The following is a 10171-nucleotide window of genomic DNA, read 5'->3' on the forward strand; positions in this document are numbered from 1 at the left end:
ATTGATGATGATTTTATACACCAGATGTATTTTATGCGATGATTTATAGCTAATTGACAACCCCAATCACAAATTGCAGAAGTTGCGAAGCGGCCTGTTACATTTTCCTCCGTCCAGTGATATAACCTCAGAAGTGAATAAATAAAGGTTGAGCAACGTCTGGTAGGTCTATTTATTAATTACATGATTTACATATTTTATACACTGATGATTTTTTAATATAAAGGTAATTGGCGATTATTCAATAATAGTCTCGTGGATTAGGGATCCGACGATATATTTCGGCTTCATCAGGGTCTGCAAAGAACAGTTTTAATTTATTTTACCTTCAAATCACATATCACATATGCAACAGATTCTTGACAAATTACAGGTCGAAAGCTCGGCGTTGGTACAATAGCACTATTTGTTTTTCTGACCGTAATCCTAATCCACGTGACTGCTCGTGATAACTAGCTCGTGCACTGGTATTGTAGTATAATTTAGTTGAAGTTTCCACTTTTATTATCGAACTGTGGACAAAATAGGTAAAACAGATCGAAAATATTTGAAAAATTCCATGGTTCGTCAATGTTGTATTTTGATTTAATAATTTTTTTTAAATTTTATTTTACGAGGGTTCGCAACAGCAGAGGTCATACAAACCATCCGGGTGCATGTGTTTTTGAATAAAAGCCCATTTCTAAGTATGTCGGATTCGAATGCAAGTCCGCTGGATTCGAACCCGGGACCTTTACCTTATAGTGATAAGCGCCGTGTCAACGCCTAAAACGTTGCGGCTACCGACGCCCCCAAAATGGCTTAATCATAGTGGACTGGCTTACACATAGTCGTTTTTATGAAAATAAGGTACTATTGGCAGCAGTTGTTTTTGTATGAAGATGATTATCCAGTGGAAAGAAATGTTACATTTTCGTGCTCCTTAGTAAATGACGTGAAATCATTAAAAGAGGGAGAGAGTCAGAGAATTGAGAGAGAGAGCGATAAAGTGAGAGAGGGAGAGAGAGATTTCAATAGAAATGAAATGAAAATACAAATCGAATTATTGATACATGCTTAGATATGAAACTGATAGATACGAATGATACGAATATAGATTAATAATTCAAGAAACATAAAGAATGAGAGGGAGAGAGGGGGGAGGGGGAGAGAGAGAGAGAGAGAGGGAGAGAGAGGAGGGAGAGGGAGAGGGAGAGAGAGAGAAAGAGAGAGAGAGAGAGAGAGAGAGAGAGAGAGAGAGAGAGAGAGAGAGAGAAAGACAGACCAAGAGAGACATCCAGTAGATGTTAAGAAATTCATTTAGATGAAAGATTTTTTTGTATATGTCAGACTGTGAAAGAGAGAGAGGGAGCGGAGAAGGAAAGGGAAAGGGGGAGAGAGAGAGAGCGAAAGAGCAAGGGAGAAAGAGGGAGGGAGTGAGTGAGTGAGAGAGAGAGAATGTGAGAAAGAGACAGACAGACTGACATATTTTGAGAGAGATTTTGACAAAATCATAGAGATTGTGTGTGTGAGTATTTGCGTCAGATTGTATAAGAGAAGGAGAGAAATAGAGAGAGAGTTCGGGAGGAAGATAGGGAGGATAGACAGACTCTGAGAGTGATTTTTGACAAAGTCAGAGATTTCGTGTGTGTGTGTGTGTGTCAAAGAGAGAGAGAGAGAGTGAGAGATAGAGAGAACGGAAAGAGATATGACACAGAAGGAGCGAAAGTCAGAAAATTAGACAGAACGAGTATATTATAAAACTATTCATAGCTATAAAAATGAAGTAAAAAATCCACTACAAACTATATTTATTGCCAAACTAACCACTGCTAATTTTTTAGAACCATTTCGACATTCAGTCATGAGTGAACCTAATTTTAATCAACGACGTCAATCATACTAGATTATTCAACTGGTTACTGATGTATAATAGGCAAATTAGGATGGATAATATAGAACAAATTGAAATTATATAATTTTCGAATTTTTATGCAGTTTATTCCTGTTTCTAAATAAACAAGTCATTTAGAATAAAATATAGGAAATGTTTAAATTTATTTTAAGTATAAAGTGTAAGATTTACAACGGTAAACGCTTCAACAGTCCTATTGTATTTGTCTTGTGAAATAACCCAGCAAAAAGTACATAATTGATTGCGTTGTGTAACGGCTAGCGCGGTCTTATGGAGGTCTATTGACCACTTAAGAAATTTAGGAATTAGTGTTGTCGATCTAGGCCCAATTCATCTGTGCCCGGTCTTTTTCGCCATTTACCGTGATGAACCTCGATGTTTCCTAACAGATTTCATAGCGATGAACTATGCACCGAGCCATCAGCGGCGATCACGTTGCGTAAAAGATGTGTTAAACCCGAAGCACGTGCTTCTCGTCCTGGGGATGTGCTTTCATCTGGGCGTACGTCGTGATTTTCTTTTCGCATATCAGTGACACGATTCGCCATACGTCTTCAGCGATCATGCTCTTTCAGCAAGACCGTTCACGACGATGTTTAGGCAATTTCGAATTTCTCTTCCGTCCGTTTCCGCGAAAGGCGATCCACCGACGTTTCGGACCGATGTTTTTTTTCCAGACGGGATTGTCTTCGAAGATCCTTTGTGACAATCTCCAGAATCGCACCCGAACACTTTCATCTTCCGGTCGGTCGAATCAATTCCCGTAGCCCTTCCTTCCGAAAGAGAAAGAAAATAAAGGGGTCCGGGATTACATTGAAATCGGCTTTGGTCCACGGGAGAGAAAAAAATCCCTTGCAGCCTTATGCGGGCTAAAGGCCATCATCCTTTTATCCTTTTTCGAATTGCTTGGATAACGATCTCAAAACAATTTGCAACTTCCTTTTAAGAAGCTGGAATGTTTAAATCCTCCGACTATTTGAGAACTTTCTTCTAGCTGGTTCAAAACTAAATTCCAGTCAGAGCCGTTCATTATATAAAAACACTTAAGAGAATTATTATTTATGTGTGGTGGTTAGTGACCGTTAATCGACAATTATTCAGAAATCGTGAGATGTGGTCTGGGGTGATGTAGGTTTCAGAAAAACATTTTCATTATCGTGTCAACGTTTCGATCTTTATTGAGATCATCTTCAGGTCTCAAAGTGTTTGTCTTCTGTGTAATTGTGCCATTGTTGCGTGTCGTGTTCAGAGTGCCTCTCAATTTACCTAACTCAATAAAGATCGAAACGTTGGAACGATAAAGAAAATGTTTTTTCTGAAACGTACATCACACCAGACCGCATCTCACGATTTCTGAGTAAATATTATTTATTAGGACTGAACAGCAATCTTAGCGTTTTGTAGATTTATCGACCAACTTACGCAAATAATGTTCTCTTGGTTGTTATCAGGTATCTGGTCAAAGAAAATATTTGTAATTTTAAATCTTCGCCAGCTTTCGGAACTTTATTGTACCTTCTTCAGGGCTGTACAAAAAGATATATTATACACTTTAATTTTGCCCAATTTAACATCATATATATATTAGAACAAGACATACATTTATGTACTTACTGATTCTTGGTCAGAAGTATAAAAAATTTAAATTCTTCTTTTTTCACGNACACATTTTTGTACTTACTGATTTTTAGTCTGAAATATAAAAACTTAAATTCTTTTATTTTCATGTTAACACTGAAAACCTTTTCACTTTTTTTATTCACCTTTTCATCTATGAAATGACTAGACTAGTTTTATATATCACAGATAGTAAAAATAAAAACAACAATGACTAGCTTGAGGTTTTTCTCAGATTCAGTGAACATGAAAATAAGATAATTTAAGTTTATATTCTTCTGACTAAAAATCAGTACAAGTACAAAAAGTCTTGTTCTTTTATACATTTGATGTTAAATTGATCAAAATTAAAATGTATAATCTATCCTTTTTAGAGCCCTGTAGAAGGTGTAATAAAGTTCCGAAAGCTAGGCGAAGCTTTAAAATTACAAATATTTTCTTTGACCCCCCCCCATTTTAAAACATACCATTAATCCTGACGTATTTATGTATGTAAAGGCTACCTTCAAAAATCGGAATAAACAACAAAATCGGCCAAGGATAATCAATACCTTAAACCTGGATCTTTATAATTTATGAGTTTATGGAATTAAACCTCAATATTTTACATCATTTGTATTTTGAATTTATTTATTTTAATTATCTCTTTTTGCCTTACACTCTGGATAATGTTGGTCATATAGTGACAATCGACCCTGTCTGAGTTTTTATTAAGCGGGAATATTAATCTTTAAATTCACTAGTTTCGTGGTCCGTTTGACCAATTAATATCATACAATTAATTAAGGTTTTTAGTTGGGATAAAAAAGTCAATGGCACGAGCGGGATTCGAACCCACGATCTTCGGCTAGATACGCCGCTGAAAAATGGGAAAAAGGAGGGAAAATTCATATGGTGGGGTTGAGATGGGAAGTTAGTGTCCGAGTGGATAGATAGCTCAAGTGGTAGAGCAGCGGCGTATCAAGCCGAAGATCGTGGGTTCGAATCCCGCTCGTGCCATTGACTTTTTTATCTCAACTAAAAACCTTATTTAATTGTATTAATCTTTAAATCAAGTTGTAGTTCAGATCAAAACGTATTGGTCCCCTGGTCTCGCTTAGTCATTTAATTAGTCGTAAGTAGCTAGAAGAAAAGCATTGAAACAGACATAGCAGACATCTTGTGTTTTTAATATTTTTTTCTTTAAGGAAAGCATTTTTATTGATGTTTTTTTACAACAGTCGGTCCGCCTAATCTCGCTAATTTATAATTAAATTTACTTATAATTAAATTATATCCTATGGAAATGTGGGCCAGCAAAGTCACTATATACAAATCAGAAAAAAAGTATCGGTCCGCCTGGTCTCGCTGATTCATTACGGTGTAAGACCATTATTGGCTAAAGGTAAAAGTTTCACATCTCAGATTTCTTGTATTTTTTATTTTTGGATTTTTTTATTATCGGAAAGCATTTTTCGACGTACTGTGAGATTGCATTTTGGCATCTGTGTAACTTCGGTCCGCCTAATCTCGCTGATTTATTAATTGAATTTGCATTGTTTTCAACAAGTTTTGTTATTTATAGTGATAATATACTTATTTGTTTGTTTTTTTACACGCCAACAATGATTTTAATTAGTTTTGACCTACGTATTTTTTTATCCTGATCTTGAATGCTTAAACTCGATATTTTTGATAAAAGTCTAAAATGAATATTTTGCCGTTAGTAGAAATAAAACCAGAAACATTTATCAATAAATTAATTAATAAACGTGTTCTCGTTTACAGCGGTCCGATTGAAAATCTCTCTAGTCTTTACTTATTTTCTGAAATAATAAATATTATCGTTAATTATTATTCGAAGTAGATGTAATTTCTATTGTTTTAAACTTCTAAGTAAAGATTTATTTGATAATTATAATTTTAACTATTTTTGTAATCATTTATATTGGTCGTTCTAGCGTTAATATAAATCATAAATTGCTTTTTCGTCATAAATATATTTTAATGATTTAACTTTTACGATTAATTTATTTATTATAAAGTAATCTCCTTAATAGTATTAGTCAACTTGGCTGTAATAGTGAAATCGTTCTGTGTGGCTTTGCTGTTTAAATGAGAATTTTCCTGAAATAATTTTTGATCGTTAATTATTGTTATAATAAAATAATAAATCTCGCTGCTGGGTCAAATTGTTAAATTGTTGTTTTTTCCCCTCGTGTATCGGTACAATTTTCATAGATTTCTTAGCTTTCTTAAATAGATAAGATACTTTACGGGCATGAACGATCGGTCCGCCCATTCTCGCTTCATTTTTTTCCCGAAGCGTTTTTATCATATTTCTCACGAGGCTGTGGATAGATATATAAAGAATTCGTTTACAGGGCGTTGTCCTTGTTTGCCATGGATATTTTTGTGTGCTTTTAATGCTAAGGACATATTTTCGTTAAGGCACTGTGGAGTTTAACCTTTGGCTTTTAACGATTAAGGACCTACGTCAAATTTCTATGTGGACGGTCGATCCAAAATTGCAGACGGATTGAACAAACGATACGAAATTTCATCTTAAAAATTCAGAATTTGTCCTCTTAAAAAAATTAGATTGATTCAGATTCCAATTAGAATTCGATTTATTGGACGTTGTTCTCGTTTGCCGTGGATTCGTTTTAAGGCTAAGGATATTTTTGAGCGTTTAGTTAAGGTTGTTGCCTCTCTGGAGTTTTACCATTGACTTTTAATGGTTCAGAACCTGCGTCAATGCTGAGGACACTATCCAAAATTGTTCAAGGATTTGAAAAATAATGCTTGCAAAATGCCGATTTAAATATTAAGTATTTGCATTTTTTATTTAAACAGTAGGAAAAAGGATGGAAGGATTGCAATTCAAATTTAGTTTTTTGGGCGTTGATCTTGTTGGCCGTGGATTCCTTTTAAGGCTAAGGACATTTTTGACCTTTTTTGTTATGCTCCTTGGCTCTCTGGAGTTTTACACTTTTTCTTCATATTGGAACATTTGTTTAGGAAAATTCCTCTTTGGTCTTTCATTACAAAACTGATGAAAGATATGAACAACAAAACTTGCAAAATTTTGACTTAAACATTTTTAGGCGTTTTCTCTTTTTTTTAAATAGTTGGAATAAACAGAAAATTATTATTTTAGTTTGTCAGAGATTTGTTTTAAGCTTAAGGAACATTTTTCGAGCATTTTTTAAAGAATTGGATTTTTACTTTTATTTTCAATGATTCGAAACCTAAAAAAAAATTAATAAAAATTTCTACGAACACCTGTCAAAATTGCTGAAGGATTTGAAAAATAAACTTGTCAAATGTTGGCTTAAATATTAAATATTTGCATTTGTTTTATTTAAACAGTAGAAAAAAGGTATAAGGGTTGCAATTGAAATTTTGTTTATGCTGATCTTGTTGGCCGTGGATTTCTTTTAAGGCTAAGGAAATTTTTGACTTTTTTGTTATGCTCCTTGGCTCCCTGGATTTTAACCCTTTTTCTTCACATTGGAACGATCTTGCAGGAAAAATTCCTATTAGATCTTTCATTAGAAAACTGCTGAAAGATATGAACAACGAAACTTGCAAAATTTTGAGTTAAATATTTTTAGGCGTTTTCCAATTTTTTGTAAATAGTTGAAATAAAGTGAAAATTATTAGTTTTAGTTTGTCAGAGATTTGTTTTAAGCTTAAGGAACATTTTTCGAGCATTTTTTAAGGAATTTTTATTTTCGATGATCCAAGACCTTTGTGAAATTTTCTATAAACACCTGCCAAAATTGCTGAAGGATTTGAACAATAAACTTGCCAAATTCTAGCTTCAATATTAAGTATTTGAATTTTTTTATTTAAACAGTAGAAAAAAGGTATAAGGGTTGCAATTGAAATTTTGTTTATGCTGATCTTGTTGGCCGTGGATTTCTTTTAAGGCTAAGGACATTTTTGACATGCTCCTTGGCTTCCTGGAGTTTAACCCTTTTTCTTCACATTGGAAAGATCTTGCAGGAAAAATTCCTATTAGATCTTTTATTAGAAAACTGCTGAAAGATATGAGCAACGAAACTTGCAAAATTTTGACTTAAATATTTTTAGGTGTTTTCCAATTTTTTTTTAAATAGTAGAAATAAACAGAGAAGTATTCGTTTTCGTTTGTCGGAGATTCGTCTTAAGCTTAAGGAACATTTTTCGAGATTTTAGTTAAGGATCTGGATTTTTACTTTTATTTTTAACGATCCGAGACCTTTGTGAAATTTTCTATAAACACCTGCCAAAATTGCTGAAGGATTTGAACAATAAACTTGCCAAATTCTGGCTTAAATATTAACTATTTGAATTTTTTATTTAAACAGTAGAAAAAGGGTGGCAATTTTGTTTTTGATCTTTTCCTACGGTTCTTGGCTTCTTGGATTTTTTTATTTTGAATCTATGGTGCAGAAAAATTCCTATGATGTATTTCAATCCAACATTTCTGGCGGAATTGAACAATATCAACTTGTAAAATTCTGGCTTAAATATTCTGTATTTTTTAAATTTTAGATTGAAATAATGATGTCTGTTCTTAGGGGAAAAAGATGTTATGAACTTCTCTTACATAAATGTTTATATAAGACTGGTGAAGAAGATAATTCTGTAAAAAAAATTCCATTGCCTATTTAAGATTTTTCTGTCTTAGAGTTTTTTTTTGTTCATAGCCTAGAAAGGCGGAACTAGAAAGACTCATATATTTCTAAAATAGGCAAATTGCATCGTCCTAGGATGGGCAACGCTCGTTTGCGGTTTTCAGTTACGGCGCATTGTCTCTGAAGAAATACAAGACCTTGGCCGACTCTATTTAACGTCACCTTGTCCCTCAGTGATAAAACCTGACGTGAGCGAAGAGCCAAAAGGCCAAAAGGTGGGGAAAAAAGGATACAATCGGAAAAGGACTTTCCCACGAAGATGGCAGATTAATGCCGCCTGTATTTTTATTTCCGAGTACCGGGAATCAATTAATCGCGGCCTGGGGAACGGTAAAGATCAAAAGGCTTTAAACCACATTTCTCTTACTTTCATTGAAATCGACTTCGATACTTTCGTTTTTTTCCAGGACCATTTTCTACGCAGCAGCTACCGGCATTGGCTATCACGAGGTTTAGCCGAAATAAAAACTGGACATCGCCAAATAGCCCGTGGAGGCGAAATTGCAGGTGTGAGCACATCGCCCTGCCAAGGCTGGACCGTTTATACGAAATCGTGATCTGCATTAGGAAGCACGACGAAGTGTAAATACAATCCGGCCTTTTATCAGACTAATTTCATAATCTTAAAGATTACATTGTTCTCTCGGAAAAGGATAAACAAAAAACCATATTTTTGGAAAAGGTCAAGATCAACCCAAAATACACCGTCTTCCTAACCTTTCAATTAATCCTAAAAATTACCGGCAATTTGTCAAGTTTTCTAGGCTTCCGGCTATCTGAATCATCGGTCTTTTAAATAAACGCAACCTCTGAAAAATTTCAACGATTCAAGTTAGCCGGATAATTTATTACACATGATCCTTAAGTTTTTCCCATATGGGAAAAAGCTTTCAGCTTTTTCATCATCGAGACGTGTAACCGCAAGGACTTAAAGCTGAAGAAGAGGGTTTATTCGCGACGTCAAACCGGATTATAATTATCTTCATCGTTTAAAAAGATGAAGTCAGTATAATTATCATGCTGGAGTCGCATTTTTTTTTCTAGGCGCCCTTGCCTCAGTTATGAGGCCTTGAATCATAAAGAGATGAGCTCGGCGGTTGCCTACTTCGGATTGTGAAAGCACCATCGAACGGGCGATCACCTTCGCTTTTTCAACTTTGAATCTAAAAGTTTATATTTTATTTGATGAAAGATTATAAAAGATACCAAAAAATAAAAAGATAAAAACTCAAATGTTCGACTCAACTTTGCATTTTTATTACAAGATTAATCTGTACAGGTCTAAGTTAGTTTATTTTATGAATAAAAACTAAATTTAAAAAAATCTGTATAAAATATGAAAATAAAGGTCATTTGTGAATCATTTTTTAAACCATCTTAGGAAAGATATTTGTGCTGTCCAAGGATTTCAATTTTTATCGGGAAAAAGTCAATATGTCGACATTACATTCTTGAAAGAAATATAAAATTTATTATAAATAACTAATAAAAGGTGAAATATTGCGTTGTTTTTATGAGTTCACGATTTCAATTGCTTTTTCATGGGAGACTTTAAAGTCTTGCACCAGGCAATCTGAAAATGTTAAACCAATAAAAAAGAAGTTAAAACCAGTCAGGAAGACAAATAAAAGAAACGTGAACACATTGATTTTATGCTTAGAGCTTTTCATGAAGTCCTAATTGAAATCAAACCCCAGTTTTTTAAAAATATTCATTTTACCAAATTCCTTGCAGCCAAATCGGGACGAAAGAATAAATCACCGTCAATCAACTCACAAATACTGAGAATTAATTAAATTTTAATTTTTTTATAATTTAAATTAAAGCTAACGAAGATAAGATAACTTTGCATAATATTAATAATTAATTACTACAATAAATATTTGTTTTGTATTTATTTTACTGCCAAATTGCCTTCAGCCAAATCGGTATAAAAGAATAAATATATGCGAATCATACCATGAGCCTTTTTCGGGCAGAAATTTTTAACTAGATC

General features: G+C 33.8%; 1 long non-coding RNA gene across 1 annotated transcript in view; it reads left to right on the plus strand.

Moving 5' to 3' along the window:
- Window positions 1–9164, plus strand: part of LOC112127853 — an 81625-nt gene extending 72461 nt beyond the window's left edge. Inside the window, exon 3 of the long non-coding RNA XR_002910754.1 lies at window positions 8583–9164. This is a non-coding gene — a long non-coding RNA (uncharacterized LOC112127853). The remainder of the gene's footprint in view (window positions 1–8582) is intronic.
- Window positions 9165–10171: the final 1007 nt, after the last annotated feature.

The sequence above is a fragment of the Cimex lectularius genome, unplaced genomic scaffold, assembly GCF_000648675.2.
Source record: "Cimex lectularius strain Harlan isolate CLEC.00 unplaced genomic scaffold, Clec_2.1 scaffold145, whole genome shotgun sequence".
Classification (NCBI taxonomy): domain Eukaryota; kingdom Metazoa; phylum Arthropoda; class Insecta; order Hemiptera; family Cimicidae; genus Cimex; species Cimex lectularius.